Source organism: Triturus cristatus, chromosome 6 (assembly GCF_964204655.1).
Source record: "Triturus cristatus chromosome 6, aTriCri1.1, whole genome shotgun sequence".
Lineage (NCBI taxonomy): Eukaryota > Metazoa > Chordata > Amphibia > Caudata > Salamandridae > Triturus > Triturus cristatus.
Genome location: NC_140589.1, coordinates 100,782,566 through 100,798,340, shown reverse-complemented (window position 1 = coordinate 100,798,340; position 15,775 = coordinate 100,782,566). Strand labels below are relative to the sequence as shown.

Below are 15,775 nucleotides of genomic sequence, written 5' to 3'. Positions count from 1 at the left end.
TCCTGCATGAATCTGCAAGGCACATTGGCAGCATAAATTTGCATAAACTGCCCCACCTATTGCCTTCCTACTTCCTGTGCTGTAGTTGTTTGTGTAGACAGAGAGGTCGCAGGCAAGGAAATGTTGTGAGTCGGATACAGGACCTTAAATAGCTGGTGAGAGGTATGTGGTGTTCTAAAAGCATGAAAACTGTATACCTGTGAAATAAAGTGCTTTCGTATGTGTTCTTCTGTGTTTATTGTCCTGTGCATAAAGTTGCACCTTGTGTTTGAAGGTTTAAATTATTTCAGGCTTGCATGGAGGTAGACGTTTCTGAGTAACTTTTATTCATTTCTTAAAAGCCTATACTGTCAGGATGGCCGAGAGGTCTAAGGTGCTGTGTTTAGGCCACAGTCTCCTTTGGAGGCGTGGGTTCGAATCCCACTTCTGACATGCCTTTTGGAGATTTAATCTCCTTTATCAGGTTAACATCTGATGGAAGTTGCATCTGTTGGTCTTCACCTGGCACGTTATTCCGTTCTCCTCTTGTCAAGAGAGATGGGGTTTCTCATATATTTAGGTTCTATAACGTCTTGCTGACAAAGCGCAATCCTTACCAAATGAGCATAGGACCCATGTAAGAGGTCATCTGGAAGAGTCATGCTCTTGTATGCCCTGGCCAGACGGGCCCTGCAAATTTGGAAGAATGCCATGCATCTGGTAGACAACTGGACTCCAGCACACTTACAGCAATTTCCTTAGGGCTTTGATCAGCGGCTGCTTAAATTTGCATACTCCACCCTATGTTGTGACTTTGAGATCCCTTGTTGAAATTGCTTTAGCCAGCCAAGAGGTGGCTATTGTCTCAATTTCAAAGCAGCTTTGAGCCGTTCAAGTGGCTGGTGAATAGCACTTTCTCTTTGTTCGCCTCAAAGTTCTAAAGAGTTCTCCATAGGTCCTGCTCTGTACAGATTGTTCAAAGATCTGTTGGAAGTGCATATAATAGGATAAATAAATTGAGGGCATTCCTTTTCACTACCTCACCTGCATGGCTGTCTGGCCTCTGGAAGATGCTGGGAAAGCAAGTCAGGATGGCCGAGTGGTCTAAGGCGCTGCGTTCAGGTCGCAGTCTCCTCTGGAGGCGTGGGTTCAAATCCCACTTCTGACAGTCCTGTGTTTACTCTACTTTTTTTCTTGAGAAATATGATCATTTCCCTCGCAGTGGCTTATAGGATTGTCTTCTTGGAAGAGTGCAGTGAGTTTTTTTCTTGCTCTAGCCACTATTGGCCTAAGCTCTGTGCATTTTTTGGTTCCTAATATCTTTCTCACCCTTTAGATGAAAAATCAGCATGGGGTCAGGATGGCCGAGTGGTCTAAGGCGCTGAGTTAAGGCCGCAGTCTCTCCTGGAGGCGTGGGATCAAATCCCACTTCTGACAAAACTTGAATTCCATTTTCTCTCTCAGTTCCTTTAGAATCTCAGCTAAAAATTGGCAATGTAAATAATATCTGAATAAGTACCAAACTTCAGTTTCAACTGCAAATGCATTTGCCCTATTCTATCTTTAACGTTAATGTAATATTCTTCTAGCACTCGTGGTGTTTTATATTTCTTTTGTGGGGTACTTTAAAAATCTTTTTTATGAAAGAAATGGGTTACATTAAGTCTTGTGATGTTTTAGGTTTCCAATAAGGAGGTTTTAAATTTTATGTCACGTCATTTTCAGATGCTTCATTCAAGAGATGTTTCCACTATAGAATGCAGTGCAAGGGCAAAAATACAAGTGATAGAGCGAGTGAGTGAGAAGGAGTATTGTGGAAGGAGAGAATGAAACAAAGACAGAGTGAGTGAATAGCAGGGAGGCATAGAAGAGGAGTCTAGTAGTGAAGGAGACCTGCTTTTCCCTGCTCTTGACCTCCCACCCATCCCCAAACAACCACAAACATACCTTCTGTGCAAAGTTGGTATGCAGAATTTCACGCCTCAGCAAGTGAGGGTGAGTCCCAGGCCAGGGGCTAAAGAGCAAAAGAGTGCCTGTGCTCAGACTTTCCCTGCTAGGGATAGTTTATCTGGAACAAGGCCTACTCTCTTGTATCCAGCAAGGATCTAGAAATCCTGCATGAATCTGCAAGGCACATTGGCAGCATAAATTTGCATAAACTGCCCCACCTATTGCCTTCCTACTTCCTGTGCTGTAGTTGTTTGTGTAGAGAGAGAGGTCGCAGGCAAGGAAATGTTGTGAGTCGGATACAGGACCCTAAATAGCTGGTGAGAGGTATGTGGTGTTCTAAAAGCATGAAAACTGTATACCTGTGAAATAAAGTGCTTTCGTATGTGTTCTTCTGTGTTTATTGTCCTGTGCATAAAGTTGCACCTTGTGTTTGAAGGTTTAAATTATTTCAGGCTTGCATGGAGGTAGACGTTTCTGAGTAACTTTTATTCATTTCTTAAAAGCCTATACTGTCAGGATGGCCGAGAGGTCTAAGGTGCTGTGTTTAGGCCACAGTCTCCTTTGGAGGCATGGGTTCGAATCCCACTTCTGGCATGCCTTTTGGAGATTTAATCTCCTTTATCAGGTTAACATCTGATGGAAGTTGCATCTGTTGGTCTTCACCTGGCACGTTATTCCGTTCTCCTCTTGTCAAGAGAGATGGGGTTTCTCATATATTTAGGTTCTATAACGTCTTGCTGACAAAGCGCAATCCTTACCAAATGAGCATAGGACCCATGTAAGAGGTCATCTGGAAGAGTCATGCTCTTGTATGCCCTGGCCAGACGGGCCCTGCAAATTTGGAAGAATGCCATGCATCTGGTAGACAACTGGACTCCAGCACACTTACAGCAATTTCCTTAGGGCTTTGATCAGAGGCTGCTTAAATTTGCATACTCCACCCTATGTTGTGACTTTGAGATCCTTTGTTGAAATTGCTTTAGCCAGCCAAGAGGTGGCTATTGTCTCAATTTCAAAGCAGCTTTGAGCCGTTCAAGTGGCTGGTGAATAGCACTTTCTCTTTGTTCGCCTCAAAGTTCTAAAGAGTTCTCCATAGGTCCTGCTCTGTACAGATTGTTCAAAGATCTGTTGGAAGTGCATATAATAGGATAAGTAAATTGAGGGCATTCCTTTTCAGTACCTCACCTGCATGGCTGTTTGGCCTCTGGTAGATGCTGGGAAAGCAAGTCCGGATGGCCGAGTGGTCTAAGGCGCTGCGTTCAGGTCGCAGTCTCCTCTGGAGGCGTGGGTTCAAATCCCACTTCTGACAATCCTGTGTTTACTCTACTTTTTTTCTTGAGAAATATGATAATTTCCCTCGCAGTGGCTTATAGGATTGTCTTCTTGGAAGAGTGCAGTGAGTTTTTTTCTTGCTCTAGCCACTATTGGCCTAAGCTCTGTGCATTTTTTGGTTCCTAATATCTTTCTCACACTTTAGATGAAAGAGCAGCATGGGGTCAGGATGGCCGAGTGGTCTAAGGCGCTGCGTTAAGGCCGCAGTCTCTCATGGAGGCGTGGGTTCGAATCCCACTTCTGACAAAACTTGAATTCCATTTTCTCTCTCAGTTCCTTTAGAATCTCAGCTAAAAATTGGCAATGTAAATAATAGCTGAATAAGTACCAAACTTCAGTTTCAAATGCATTTGCCCTATTCTATCTTTAACGTTAATGTAATATTCTTCTAGCACTCGTGGTGTTTTATATTTCTTTTGTGGGGTACTTTAAAAATCTTTTTTATGAAAGAAATGGGTTACATTAAGTCTTGTGATGTTTTAGGTTTCCAATAAGGAGGTTTTAAATTTTATGTCACGTCATTTTCAGATGCTTCATTCAAGAGATGTTTCCACTATAGAATGCAGAGCAAGGGCAAAAATACAAGTGATAGAGCGAGTGAGTGAGAAGGAGTGTTGTGGAAGAAGAGAATGAAACAAAGACAGAGTGAGTGAATGGCAGGGATGCATAGAAGAGGAGTCTAGTAGTGAAGGAGACCTGCTTTTCCCTGCTCTTGACCTCCCACCCATCCCCAAACAACCACAAACATACCTTCTGTGCAAAGTTGGTATGCAGAATTTCATGCCTCAGCAAGTGAGGGTGAGTCCCAGGCCAGGGGCTAAAGAGCAAAAGAGTGCCTGTGCTCAGACTTTCCCTGCTAGGGATAGTTTATCTGGAACAAGGCCTACTCTCTTGTATCCAGCAAGGATCTAGAAATCCTGCATGAATCTGCAAGGTACATTGGCAGCATAAATTTGCATTAACTGCCCCACCTATTGCCTTCCTACTTCCTGTGCTGTAGTTGTTTGTGTAGAGAGAGAGGTCGCAGGCAAGGAAATGTTGTGAGTCGGATACAGGACCCTAAATAGCTGGTGAGAGGTATGTGGTGTTCTAAAAGCATGAAAACTGTATACCTGTGAAATAAAGTGCTTTCGTATGTGTTCTTCTGTGTTTATTGTCCTGTGCATAAAGTTGCACCTTGTGTTTGAAGGTTTAAATTATTTCAGGCTTGCATGGAGGTAGACGTTTCTGAGTAACTTTTATTCATTTCTTAAAAGTCTATACTGTCAGGATGGCCGAGAGGTCTAAGGTGCTGTGTTTAGGCCACAGTCTCCTTTGGAGGCATGGGTTCGAATCCCACTTCTGGCATGCCTTTTGGAGATTTAATCTCCTTTATCAGGTTAACATCTGATGGAAGTTGCATCTGTTGGTCTTCACCTGGCACGTTATTCCGTTCTCCTCTTGTCAAGAGAGATGGGGTTTCTCATATATTTAGGTTCTATAACGTCTTGCTGACAAAGAGCAATCCTTACCAAATGAGCATAGGACCCATGTAAGAGGTCATCTGGAAGAGTCATGCTCTTGTATGCCCTGGCCAGACGGGCCCTGCAAATTTGGAAGAATACCATGCATCTGGTAGACAACTGGACTCCAGCACACTTACAGCAATTTCCTCAGGGCTTTGATCAGGGGCTGCTTAAATTTGCATACTCCACCCTATGTTGTGACTTTGAGATCCCTTGTTGAAATTGCTTTAGCCAGCCAAGAGGTGGCTATTGTCTCAATTTCAAAGCAGCTTTGAGCCGTTCAAGTGGCTGGTGAATAGCACTTTCTCTTTGTTCGCCTCAAAGTTCTAAAGAGTTCTCCATAGGTCCTGCTCTGTACAGATTGTTCAAAGATCTGTTGGAAGTGCATATAATAGGATAAATAAATTGAGGGCATTCCTTTTCAGTACCTCACCTGCATGGCTGTCTGGCCTCTGGAAGATGCTGGGAAAGCAAGTCAGGATGGCAGAGTGGTCTAAGGCGCTGCGTTCAGGTCGCAGTCTCCTCTGGAGGTGTGGGTTCAAATCCCACTTCTGACAGTCCTGTGTTTACTCTACTTTTTTTCTTGAGAAATACGATCATTTCCCTCGCAGGGGCTTATAGGATTGTCTTCTTGGAAGAGTGCAGTGAGTTTTTTTCTTGCTCTAGCCACTATTGGCCTAAGCTCTGTGCATTTTTTGGTTCCTAATATATTTCTCACCCTTTAGATGAAAAAGCAGCATGGGGTCAGGATGGCCGAGTGGTCTAAGGCGCTGCGTTAAGGCCGCAGTCTCTCCTGGAGGCGTGGGTTCGAATCCCACTTCTGACAAAACTTGAATTCCATTTTCTCTCTCAGTTCCTTTAGAATCTCAGCTAAAAATTGGCAATGTAAATAATATCTGAATAAGTACCCAACTTCAGTTTCAACTGCATATGCATTTGCCCTATTCTATCTTTAACGTTAATGTAATATTCTTCTAGCACTCGTGGTGTTTTATATTTCTTTTGTGGGGTACTTTAAAAATCTTTTTTATGAAAGAAATGGGTTACATTAAGTCTTGTGATGTTTTAGGTTTCCAATAGGGAGGTTTTAAATTTTATGTCACGTCATTTTCAGATGCTTCATTCAAGAGATGTTTCCACTATAGAATGCAGAGCAAGGGCAAAAATACAAGTGATAGAGCGAGTGAGTGAGTGAGAAGGAGTGTTGTGGAAGGAGAGAATGAAACAAAGACAGAGTGAGTGAATGGCAGGGAGGCATAGAAGAGGAGTCTAGTAGTGAAGGAGACCTGCTTTTCCCTGCTCTTGACCTCCCACCCATCCCCAAACAACCACAAACATACCTTCTGTGCAAAGTTGGTATGCATAATTTCACGCCTCAGCAAGTGAGGGTGAGTCCCAGGCCAGGGGCTAAAGAGCAAAAGAGTGCCTGTGCTCAGACTTTCCCTGCTAGGGATAGTTTATCTGGAACAAGTCCTACTCTCTTGTATCCAGCAAGGATCTAGAAATCCTACATGAATCTGCAAGGCACATTGGCAGCATAAATTTGCATAAACTGCCCCTCCTATTGCCTTCCTACTTCCTGTGCTGTAGTTGTTTGTGTAGAGAGAGAGGTCGCAGGCAAGGAAATGTTGTGAGTCGGATACAGGACCCTAAATAGCTGGTGAGAGGTATGTGGTGTTCTAAAAGCATGAAAACTGTATACCTGTGAAATAAAGTGCTTTTGTATGTGTTCTTCTGTGTTTATTGTCCTGTGCATAAAGTTGCACCTTGTGTTTGAAGGTTTAAATTATTTCAGGCTTGCATGGAGGTAGACGTTTCTGAGTAACTTTTATTCATTTCTTAAAAGCCTATACTGTCAGGATGGCCGAGAGGTCTAAGGCGCTGTGTTTAGGCCACAGTCTCCTTTGGAGGCGTGGGTTCGAATCCCACTTCTGACATGCCTTTTGGAGATTTAATCTCCTTTATCAGGTTAACATCTGATGGAAGTTGCATCTGTTGGTCTTCACCTGGCACGTTATTCCGTTCTCCTCTTGTCAAGAGAGATGGGGTTTCTCATATATTTAGTTTCTATAACGTCTTGCTGACAAAGCGCAATCCTCACCAAATGAGCATAGGACCCATGTAAGAGGTCATCTGGAAGAGTCATGCTCTTGTATGCCCTGGCCAGACGGGCCCTGCAAATTTGGAAGAATGCCATGCATCTGGTAGACAACTGGACTTCAGCACACTTACAGCAATTTCCTTAGGGCTTTGATCAGGGGCTGCTTAAATTTGCATACTCCACCCTATGTTGTGACTTTGAGATCCCTTGTTGAAATTGCTTTAGCCAGCCAAGAGGTGGCTATTGTCTCAATTTCAAAGCAGCTTTGAACCGTTCAAGTGGCTGGTGAATAGCACTTTCTCTTTGTTCGCCTCAAAGTTCTAAAGAGTTCTCCATAGGTCCTGCTCTGTACAGATTGTTCAAAGATCTGTTGGAAGTGCATATAATAGGATAAATAAATTGAGGGCATTCCTTTTCAGTACCTCACCTGCGTGGCTGTCTGGCCTCTGGAAGATGCTGGGAAAGCTAGTCAGGATGGCCGAGTGGTCTAAGGCGCTGCGTTCAGGTCGCAATCTCCTCTGGAGGCGTGGGTTCAAATCCCACTTCTGACAGTCCTGTGTTTACTCTAATTATTTTCTTGAGAAATATGATCATTTCCCTCGCAGTGGCTTATAGGATTGTCTTCTTGGAAGAGTGCAGTGAGTTTTTTTCTTGCTCTAGCCACTATTGGCCTAAGCTCTGTGCATTTTTTGGTTCCTAATATCTTTCTCACCCTTTAGATGAAAAAGTAGCATGGGGTCAGGATGGCCGAGTGGTCTAAGGTGCTGCGTTTAGGCCGCAGTCTCTGCTGGAGGCGTGGGTTCGAATCCCACTTCTGACAAAACTTGAATTCCATTTTCTCTCTCAGTTCCTTTAGAATCTCAGCTAAAAATTGGCAATGTAAATAATATCTGAATAAGTACCAAACTTCAGTTTCAACTGCAAATGCATTTGCCCTATTCTATCTTTAACGTTAATGTAATATTCTTCTAGCACTCGTGGTGTTTTATATTTCTTTTGTGGGGTACTTTAAAAATCTTTTTTATGAAAGAAATGGGTTACATTAAGTCTTGTGATGTTTTAGGTTTTCAATAAGGAGGTTTTAAATTTTATGTCACGTCATTTTCAGATGCTTCATTCAAGAGATGTTTCCACTATAGAATGCAGTGCAAGGGCAAAAATACAAGTGATAGAGCGAGTGAGTGAGAAGGAGTATTGTGGAAGGAGAGAATGAAACAAAGACAGAGTGAGTGAATAGCAGGGAGGCATAGAAGAGGAGTCTAGTAGTGAAGGAGACCTGCTTTTCCCTGCTCTTGACCTCCCACCCATCCCCAAACAACCACAAACATACCTTCTGTGCAAAGTTGGTATGCAGAATTTCACGCCTCAGCAAGTGAGGGTGAGTCCCAGGCCAGGGGCTAAAGAGCAAAAGAGTGCCTGCGCTCAGACTTTCCCTGCTAGGGATAGTTTATCTGGAACAAGGCCTACTCTCTTGTATCCAGCAAGGATCTAGAAATCCTGCATGAATCTGCAAGGCACATTGGCAGCATAAATTTGCATAAACTGCCCCACCTATTGCCTTCCTACTTCCTGTGCTGTAGTTGTTTGTGTAGAGAGAGAGGTCGCAGGCAAGGAAATGTTGTGAGTCGGATACAGGACCCTAATTAGCTGGTGAGAGGTATGTGGTGTTCTAAAAGCATGAAAACTGTATACCTGTGAAATAAAGTGCTTTCGTATGTGTTCTTCTGTGTTTATTGTCCTGTGCATAAAGTTGCACCTTGTGTTTGAAGGTTTAAATTATTTCAGGCTTGCATGGAGGTAGACGTTTCTGAGTAACTTTTATTCATTTCTTAAAAGCCTATACTGTCAGGATGGCCGAGAGGTCTAAGGTGCTGTGTTTAGGCCACAGTCTCCTTTGGAGGCATGGGTTCGAATCCCACTTCTGGCATGCCTTTTGGAGATTTAATCTCCTTTATCAGGTTAACATCTGATGGAAGTTGCATCTGTTGGTCTTCACCTGGCACGTTATTCCGTTCTCCTCTTGTCAAGAGAGATGGGGTTTCTCATATATTTAGGTTCTATAACGTCTTGCTGACAAAGCGCAATCCTTACCAAATGAGCATAGGACCCATGTAAGAGGTCATCTGGAAGAGTCATGCTCTTGTATGCCCTGGCCAGACGGGCCCTGCAAATTTGGAAGAATGACATGCATCTGGTAGACAACTGGACTCCAGCACACTTACAGCAATTTCTTTAGGGCTTTGATCAGGGGCTGCTTAAATTTGCATACTCCACCCTATGTTGTGACTTTGACATCCTTTGTTGAAATTGCTTTAGCCAGCCAAGAGGTGGCTATTGTCTCAATTTCAAAGCAGCTTTGAGCCGTTCAAGTGGCTGGTGAATAGCACTTTCTGTTTGTTCGCCTCAAAGTTCTAAAGAGTTCTCCATAGGTCCTGCTCTGTACAGATTGTTCAAAGATCTGTTGGAAGTGCATATAATAGGATAAGTAAATTGAGGGCATTCCTTTTCAGTACCTCACTTGCATGGCTGTTTGGCCTCTGGAAGATGCTGGGAAAGCAAGTCAGGATGGCCGAGTGGTCTAAGGCGCTGCGTTCAGGTCGCAGTCTCCTCTGGAGGCGTGGGTTCAAATCCCACTTCTGACAGCCCTGTGTTTACTCTACTTTTTTTCTTGAGAAATATGATCATTTCCCTCGCAGTGGCTTATAGGATTGTCTTCTTGGAAGAGTGCAGTGAGTTTTTTTCTTGCTCTAGCCACTATTGGCACAAGCTCTGTGCATTTTTTGGTTCCTAATATCTTTTTCACCCTTTAGATGAAAAAGCAGCATGGGGTCGGGATAGCCGAGTGGTCTAAGGCGCTGCGTTAAGGCCGCAGTCTCTCATGGAGGCGTGGGTTCGAATCCCGCTTCTGACAAAACTTGAATTCCATTTTCTCTCTCAGTTCCTTTAGAATCTCAGCTAAAAATTGGCAATGTAAATAATATCTGAATAAGTACCAAACTTCAGTTTCAACTGCAAATGCATTTGCCCTATTCTATCTTTAACGTTAATGTAATATTCTTCTAGCACTCGTGGTGTTTTATATTTCTTTTGTGGGGTACTTTAAAAATCTTTTTTATGAAAGAAATGGGTTACATTAAGTCTTGTGATGTTTTAGGTTTCCAATAAGGAGGTTTTGAATTTTATGTCACGTCATTTTCAGATGCTTCATTCAAGAGATGTTTCCACTATAGAATGCAGAGCAAGGGCAAAAATACAAGTGATAGAGCGAGTGAGTGAGAAGGAGTGTTGTGGAAGGAGAGAATGAAACAAAGACAGAGTGAGTGAATGGCAGGGAGGCATAGAAGAGGAGTCTAGTAGTGAAGGAGACCTGCTTTTCCCTGCTCTTGACCTCCCACCCATCCCCAAACAACCACAAACATACCTTCTGTGCAAAGTTGGTATGCAGAATTTCACGCCTCAGCAAGTGAGGGTGAGTCCCAGGCCAGGGGCTAAAGAGCAAAAGAGTGCCTGTGCTCAGACTTTCCCTGCTAGGGATAGTTTATCTGGAACAAGGCCTACTCTCTTGTATCCAGCAAGGATATAGAAATCCTGCATGAATCTGCAAGGCACATTGGCAGCATAAATTTGCATAAACTGCCCCTCCTATTGCCTTCCTACTTCCTGTGCTGTAGTTGTTTGTGTAGAGAGAGAGGTCGCAGGCAAGGAAATGTTGTGAGTCGGATACAGGACCCTAATTAGCTGGTGAGAGGTATGTGGTGTTCTAAAAGCATGAAAACTGTATACCTGTGAAATAAAGTGCTTTCGTATGTGTTCTTCTGTGTTTATTGTCCTGTGCATAAAGTTGCACCTTGTGTTTGAAGGTTTAAATTATTTCAGGCTTGCATGGAGGTAGACGTTTCTGAGTAACTTTTATTCATTTCTTAAAAGCCTATACTGTCAAGATGGCCGAGAGGTCTAAGTTGCTGTGTTTAGGCCACCGTCTCCTTTGGAGGCGTGGGTTCGAATCCCACTTCTGACATGCATTTTGGAGATTTAATCTCCTTTATCAGGTTAACATCTGATGGAAGTTGCATCTGTTGGTCTTCACCTGGCACGTTATTCCGTTCTCCTCTTGTCAAGAGAGATGGGGTTTCTCATATATTTAGGTTCTATAACGTCTTGCTGACAAAGCGCAATCCTTACCAAATGAGCATAGGACCCATGTAAGAGGTCATCTGGAAGAGTCATGCTCTTGTATGCCCTGGCCAGACGGGCCCTGCAAATTTGGAAGAATGCCATGCATCTGGTAGACAACTGGACTCCAGCACACTTACAGCAATTTCCTCAGGGCTTTGATCAGGGGCTGCTTAAATTTGCATACTCCACCCTATGTTGTGACTTTGAGATCCCTTGTTGAAATTGCTTTAGCCAGCCAAGAGGTGGCTATTGTCTCAATTTCAAAGCAGCTTTGAGCCGTTCAAGTGGCTGGTGAATAGCACTTTCTCTTTGTTTGCCTCAAAGTTCTAAAGAGTTCTCCATAGGTCCTGCTCTGTACAGATTGTTCAAAGATCTGTTGGAAGTGCATATAATAGGATAAATAAATTGAGGGCATTCCTTTTCAGTACCTCACCTGCATGGCTGTCTGGCCTCTGGAAGATGCTGGGAAAGCAAGTCAGGATGGCCGAGTGGTCTAAGGCGCTGCGTTCAGGTCGCAGTCTCCTCTGGAGGCGTGGGTTCAAATCCCACTTCTGACAGTACTGTGTTTACTCTCCTTTTTTTCTTGAGAAATATGATCATTTCCCTCGCAGTGGCTTATAGGATTGTCTTCTTGGAAGAGTGCAGTGAGTTTTTTTCTTGCTCTAGCCACTATTGGCCTAAGCTCTGTGCATTTTTTGGTTCCTAATATATTTCTCACCCTTTAGATGAAAAAGCAGCATGCGGTCAGGATGGCCCAGTGGTCTAAGGCGATGCGTTAAGGCCGCAGTCTCTCCTGGAGGCGTGGGTTCAAATCCAACTTCTGACAAAACTTGAATTCCATTTTCTCTCTCAGTTCCTTTAGAATCTCAGCTAAAAATTGGCAATGTAAATAATATCTGAATAAGTACCAAACTTCAGTTTCAACTGCAAATGCATTTGCCCTATTCTATCTTTAACGTTAATGTAATATTCTTCTAGCACTCGTGGTGTTTTATATTTCTTTTGTGGGGTACTTTAAAAATCTTTTTTATGAAAGAAATGGGTTACATTAAGTCTTGTGATGTTTTAGGTTTCCAATAAGGAGGTTTTAAATTTTATGTCACGTCATTTTCAGATGCTTCATTCAAGAGATGTTTCCACTATAGAATGCAGAGCAAGGGCAAAAATACAAGTGATAGAGCGAGTGAGTGAGAAGGAGTGTTGTGGAAGAAGAGAATGAAACAAAGACAGAGTGAGTGAATGGCAGGGATGCATAGAAGAGGAGTCTAGTAGTGAAGGAGACCTGCTTTTCCCTGCTCTTGACCTCCCACCCATCCCCAAACAACCACAAACATACCTTCTGTGCAAAGTTGGTATGCAGAATTTCACGCCTCAGCAAGTGAGGGTGAGTCCCAGGCCAGGGGCTAAAGAGCAAAAGAGTGCCTGTGCTCAGACTTTCCCTGCTAGGGATAGTTTATCTGGAACAAGGCCTACTCTCTTGTATCCAGCAAGGATCTAGAAATCCTGCATGAATCTGCAAGGTACATTGGCAGCATAAATTTGCATAAACTGCCCCACCTATTGCCTTCCTACTTCCTGTGCTGTAGTTGTTTGTGTAGAGAGAGAGGTCGCAGGCAAGGAAATGTTGTGAGTCGGATACAGGACCTTAAATAGCTGGTGAGAGGTATGTGGTGTTCTAAAAGCATGAAAACTGTATACCTGTGAAATAAAGTGCTTTCGTATGTGTTCTTCTGTGTTTATTGTCCTGTGCATAAAGTTGCACCTTGTGTTTGAAGGTTTAAATTATTTCAGGCTTGCATGGAGGTAGACGTTTCTGAGTAACTTTTATTCATTTCTTAAAAGCCTATACTGTCAGGATGGCCGAGAGGTCTAAGGTGCTGTGTTTAGGCCACAGTCTCCTTTGGAGGCGTGGGTTCGAATCCCACTTCTGACATGCCTTTTGGAGATTTAATCTCCTTTATCAGGTTAACATCTGATGGAAGTTGCATCTGTTGGTCTTCACCTGGCACGTTATTCCGTTCTCCTCTTGTCAAGAGAGATGGGGTTTCTCATATATTTAGGTTCTATAACGTCTTGCTGACAAAGCGCAATCCTTACCAAATGAGCATAGGACCCATGTAAGAGGTCATCTGGAAGAGTCATGCTCTTGTATGCCCTGGCCAGACGGGCCCTGCAAATTTGGAAGAATGCCATGCATCTGGTAGACAACTGGACTCCAGCACACTTACAGCAATTTCCTTAGGGCTTTGATCAGGGGCTGCTTAAATTTGCATACTCCACCCTATGTTGTGACTTTGAGATCCCTTGTTGAAATTGCTTTAGCCAGCCAAGAGGTGGCTATTGTCTCAATTTCAAAGCAGCTTTGAGCCGTTCAAGTGGCTGGTGAATAGCACTTTCTCTTTGTTCGCCTCAAAGTTCTAAAGAGTTCTCCATAGGTCCTGCTCTGTACAGATTGTTCAAAGATCTGTTGGGAGTGCATATAATAGGATAAATAAATTGAGGGCATTCCTTTTCACTACCTCACCTGCATGGCTGTCTGGCCTCTGGAAGATGATGGGAAAGCAAGTCAGGATGGCCGAGTGGTCTAAGGCGCTGCGTTCAGGTCGCAGTCTCCTCTGGAGGCGTGGGTTCAAATCCCACTTCTGACAGTCCTGTGTTTACTCTACTTTTTTTCTTGAGAAATATGATCATTTCCCTCGCAGTGGCTTATAGGATTGTCTTCTTGGAAGAGTGCAGTGAGTTTTTTTCTTGCTCTAGCCACTATTGGCCTAAGCTCTGTGCATTTTTTGGTTCCTAATATCTTTCTCACCCTTTAGATGAAAAAGCAGCATGGGGTCAGGATGGCCGAGTGGTCTAAGGCGCTGAGTTAAGGCCGCAGTCTCTCCTGGAGGCGTGGGATCAAATCCCACTTCTGACAAAACTTGAATTCCATTTTCTCTCTCAGTTCCTTTAGAATCTCAGCTAAAAATTGGCAATGTAAATAATATCTGAATAAGTACCAAACTTCAGTTTCAACTGCAAATGCATTTGCCCTATTCTATCTTTAACGTTAATGTAATATTCTTCTAGCACTCGTGGTGTTTTATATTTCTTTTGTGGGGTACTTTAAAAATCTTTTTTATGAAAGAAATGGGTTACATTAAGTCTTGTGATGTTTTAGGTTTCCAATAAGGAGGTTTTAAATTTTATGTCACGTCATTTTCAGATGCTTCATTCAAGAGATGTTTACACTATAGAATGCAGTGCAAGGGCAAAAATACAAGTGATAGAGCGAGTGAGTGAGAAGGAGTATTGTGGAAGGAGAGAATGAAACAAAGACAGAGTGAGTGAATAGCAGGGAGGCATAGAAGAGGAGTCTAGTAGTGAAGGAGACCTGCTTTTCCCTGCTCTTGACCTCCCACCCATCCCCAAACAACCACAAACATACCTTCTGTGCAAAGTTGGTATGCAGAATTTCATGCCTCAGCAAGTGAGGGTGAGTCCCAGGCCATGGGCTAAAGAGCAAAAGAGTGCCTGTGCTCAGACTTTCCCTGCTAGGGATAGCTTATCTGGAACAAGGCCTACTCTCTTGTATCCAGCAAGGATCTAGAAATCCTGCATGAATCTGCAAGGCACATTGGCAGCATAAATTTGCATAAACTGCCCCACCTATTGCCTTCCTACTTCCTGTGCTGTAGTTGTTTGTGTAGAGAGAGAGGTCGCAGGCAAGGAAATGTTGTGAGTCGGATACAGGACCCTAAATAGCTGGTGAGAGGTATGTGGTGTTCTAAAAGCATGAAAACTGTATACCTGTGAAATAAAGTGCTTTCGTATGTGTTCTTCTGTGTTTATTGTCCTGTGCATAAAGTTGCACCTTGTGTTTGAAGGTTTAAATTATTTCAGGCTTGCATGGAGGTAGACGTTTCTGAGTAACTTTTATTCATTTCTTAAAAGTCTATACTGTCAGGATGGCCGAGAGGTCTAAGGTGCTGTGTTTAGGCCACAGTCTCCTTTGGAGGCATGGGTTCGAATCCCACTTCTGGCATGCCTTTTGGAGATTTAATCTCCTTTATCAGGTTAACATCTGATGGAAGTTGCATCTGTTGGTCTTCACCTGGCACGTTATTCCGTTCTCCTCTTGTCAAGAGAGATGGGGTTCCTCATATATTTAGGTTCTATAACGTCTTGCTGACAAAGCGCAATCCTTACCAAATGAGCATAGGACCCATGTAAGAGGTCATCTGGAAGAGTCATGCTCTTGTATGCCCTGGCCAGACGGGCCCTGCAAATTTGGAAGAATGCCATGCATCTGGTAGACAACTGGACTCCAGCACACTTACAGCAATTTCCTTAGGGCTTTGATCAGAGGCTGCTTAAATTTGCATACTCCACCCTATGTTGTGACTTTGAGATCCTTTGTTGAAATTGCTTTAGCCAGCCAAGAGGTGGCTATTGTCTCAATTTCAAAGCAGCTTTGAGCCGTTCAAGTGGCTGGTGAATAGCACTTTCTCTTTGTTCGCCTCAAAGTTCTAAAGAGTTCTCCATAGGTCCTGCTCTGTACAGATTGTTCAAAGATCTGTTGGAAGTGCATATAATAGGATAAATAAATTGAGGGCATTCCTTTTCAGTACCTCACCTGCATGGCTGTCTGGCCTCTGGAAGATGCTGGGAAAGCAAGTCAGGATGGCAGAGTGGTCTAAGGCGCTGCGTTCAGGTCGCAGTCTCCTCTGGAGGTGTGGGTTCAAATCCCACT

At 43.4% G+C, this 15,775-nt stretch overlaps 13 non-coding genes across 13 annotated transcripts; all 13 read left to right on the top strand.

The window, feature by feature from the left end:
* Positions 1 to 349: 349 nt before the first annotated feature.
* Positions 350 to 432, top strand: TRNAL-UAG (transfer RNA leucine (anticodon UAG)). The gene has a single exon. It is a non-coding gene; the product is annotated as a tRNA-Leu (tRNA).
* Positions 433 to 1,064: 632 nt separating this feature from the next.
* On the top strand, positions 1,065 to 1,147 carry TRNAL-CAG (transfer RNA leucine (anticodon CAG)). The gene has a single exon. It is a non-coding gene; the product is annotated as a tRNA-Leu (tRNA).
* A 2,008-nt stretch (positions 1,148 to 3,155) lies between these two features.
* TRNAL-CAG (transfer RNA leucine (anticodon CAG)) lies at positions 3,156 to 3,238 on the top strand. Its single transcript has one exon. It is a non-coding gene; the product is annotated as a tRNA-Leu (tRNA).
* Positions 3,239 to 3,424: 186 nt separating this feature from the next.
* Positions 3,425 to 3,507, top strand: TRNAL-AAG (transfer RNA leucine (anticodon AAG)). The gene has a single exon. It is a non-coding gene; the product is annotated as a tRNA-Leu (tRNA).
* A 2,002-nt stretch (positions 3,508 to 5,509) lies between these two features.
* Positions 5,510 to 5,592, top strand: TRNAL-AAG (transfer RNA leucine (anticodon AAG)). Its single transcript has one exon. It is a non-coding gene; the product is annotated as a tRNA-Leu (tRNA).
* A 1,028-nt stretch (positions 5,593 to 6,620) lies between these two features.
* Positions 6,621 to 6,703, top strand: TRNAL-UAG (transfer RNA leucine (anticodon UAG)). Its single transcript has one exon. It is a non-coding gene; the product is annotated as a tRNA-Leu (tRNA).
* A 632-nt stretch (positions 6,704 to 7,335) lies between these two features.
* Positions 7,336 to 7,418, top strand: TRNAL-CAG (transfer RNA leucine (anticodon CAG)). The gene has a single exon. It is a non-coding gene; the product is annotated as a tRNA-Leu (tRNA).
* Positions 7,419 to 7,604: 186 nt separating this feature from the next.
* Positions 7,605 to 7,687, top strand: TRNAL-UAG (transfer RNA leucine (anticodon UAG)). Its single transcript has one exon. It is a non-coding gene; the product is annotated as a tRNA-Leu (tRNA).
* A 1,739-nt stretch (positions 7,688 to 9,426) lies between these two features.
* On the top strand, positions 9,427 to 9,509 carry TRNAL-CAG (transfer RNA leucine (anticodon CAG)). The gene has a single exon. It is a non-coding gene; the product is annotated as a tRNA-Leu (tRNA).
* A 186-nt stretch (positions 9,510 to 9,695) lies between these two features.
* On the top strand, positions 9,696 to 9,778 carry TRNAL-AAG (transfer RNA leucine (anticodon AAG)). Its single transcript has one exon. It is a non-coding gene; the product is annotated as a tRNA-Leu (tRNA).
* Positions 9,779 to 11,517: 1,739 nt separating this feature from the next.
* Positions 11,518 to 11,600, top strand: TRNAL-CAG (transfer RNA leucine (anticodon CAG)). Its single transcript has one exon. It is a non-coding gene; the product is annotated as a tRNA-Leu (tRNA).
* Positions 11,601 to 12,893: 1,293 nt separating this feature from the next.
* Positions 12,894 to 12,976, top strand: TRNAL-UAG (transfer RNA leucine (anticodon UAG)). Its single transcript has one exon. It is a non-coding gene; the product is annotated as a tRNA-Leu (tRNA).
* A 632-nt stretch (positions 12,977 to 13,608) lies between these two features.
* On the top strand, positions 13,609 to 13,691 carry TRNAL-CAG (transfer RNA leucine (anticodon CAG)). Its single transcript has one exon. It is a non-coding gene; the product is annotated as a tRNA-Leu (tRNA).
* Positions 13,692 to 15,775: the final 2,084 nt, after the last annotated feature.